Genomic DNA, 1,762 nt, shown 5'->3' with positions numbered 1-1,762 from the left:
AAACGTTGCCTGAACAGTGCTTTGTTTCACAGAGTATAGGTAATAGGTTCCAGGCGTTTATAAGAGAGAAAATAGACCAAGACGGCCACCTTTTTGTAGTTTAGCAAGTCAGAGTTGATTTAAGAGAACACATAGGAGAAGCTGAGGCCCCTCTCCTACCCAGTCAGTTCTAACAGGGTTGTTTTCCTTGCTGGGAAGCCACTGTGGGTGGCTTAGCTGTGTCCTGCAGCGTTGAGTGGTCCTCTCCCCTTTATGCAGTTTTGGACATGGCTCCCCCCCCCCCCACCGGAGCTTTTCTGGGTTGTATGCAAGGCTGTTAGGCCCAGCTTCAGCACAGACACCTCTGTGGAACAGAAGAGACTTTGAGAGATTATGTGTGCTCTGCTACTTCATCATTTTTAATTTAGAAAAGGTATGTTAGACGTGGTTGGCACTGAGGGTGTGTATAATCATAACCTCCTTGCATACTTATTTATCTAATGCCAGGTGTAATAAAGTAGGGGAAAGAATGTCAAATCAGTTCATTCGAGTCACAGCAAAAATAATTGTTCTTCCATGTCTGGCACGTCACCCTAACTCAGAACCAAAAATCCAACTAATTCACGACTGGCGGATGAGTCGGCGCCAATATTCCAATAGATTGACTGTCCATGCTTGCTACACGGGGGCACATTTAAAAACCCAGATCATGAAACAAGCTTTGATTCAGGCCCATCAAAGTGGAAATTTTTTGAGGATATATCAGTGGAAATGTTAATGTTAGATAACAATATGTTATAAATTTTAACACTGACCTTTAACATTCCAAGAGCAGGGTTTGCCTGAGGCTGACTGCCGTCCCTGCTTCAAGTTCCTGTTGAACAAGCTTTCATTTGGCCCTCCAGAGGCGCCACTGGACGAAATCTCTTTGAGAAATGTCAGAAGCGAATAAAACATTTTCGCACACATTACGCATGACAGGCAAACCTGGTGGGCTGATGTTAAACATAAATCACACGTGGACTTTGAATAGTTTTGCCTATCTTTTCTACAAAGATAGAGGCAATTAACGTCAACTGTCAACTTCCTGGCCCAGACCTCATACTTCAAAGGACATGTAGGATTGATAGCACTGATGACCACTGGTTCTTTTGGATAGAGATCTTGCTTCCCAAAATCTAGGAACTAAAAAGGGAAATGATGACCTTCTCTTTCCAGAGACTTTGGTATAGTTCTATGGAAATTGTAAGCAGAATCTGACTCAATGAAATAATCAGCCAAGTTTTTCATTAAATGTGCTTTGAAAAATTAGTGTAAAAAGTACAATTCTTTCTTCCTTTTTGTAAACCCTTTTACTAGTTCCTTTGTTATACTTAGCTTCTTTATGTAAATATAAACAAAGAAGTATTAATTTTATTTTAGCTCTGCTCTCTCTTTTTTTTTTTTTTGCAGTACAGGAGATGGAACCCAGGGGCATTCTACCTCTGAGCGACACCTCCAGCCTTATATTTTATTCTTTATTTTGAAACAGGGTCTCCCTTGAGTTGCAGAGGGCCTCACTAAGTAGCTGAGGCTGTCTGTGAACTGCGATCCTTCTGTCTCAGCCTCCCAAATGCTGGGATTACAAGCGTGCGCCACCACGGCTGGCTGCCCTGCTCTCCTTTGCTAAAGAGGGTACCTTCCTTTATTCACTTGACAATATATATTGGAGATTTTTTCATACCCAACTCAAGCGTAATATTCCAGTGTGTGGATATGGCAGTTGAGTTAAATGGTTGCCCAT

Source organism: Muscardinus avellanarius (assembly GCF_963383645.1).
Source record: "Muscardinus avellanarius genome assembly, chromosome: 13".
Taxonomy (NCBI): domain Eukaryota; kingdom Metazoa; phylum Chordata; class Mammalia; order Rodentia; family Gliridae; genus Muscardinus; species Muscardinus avellanarius.
This window is presented reverse-complemented; position numbering follows the sequence as displayed.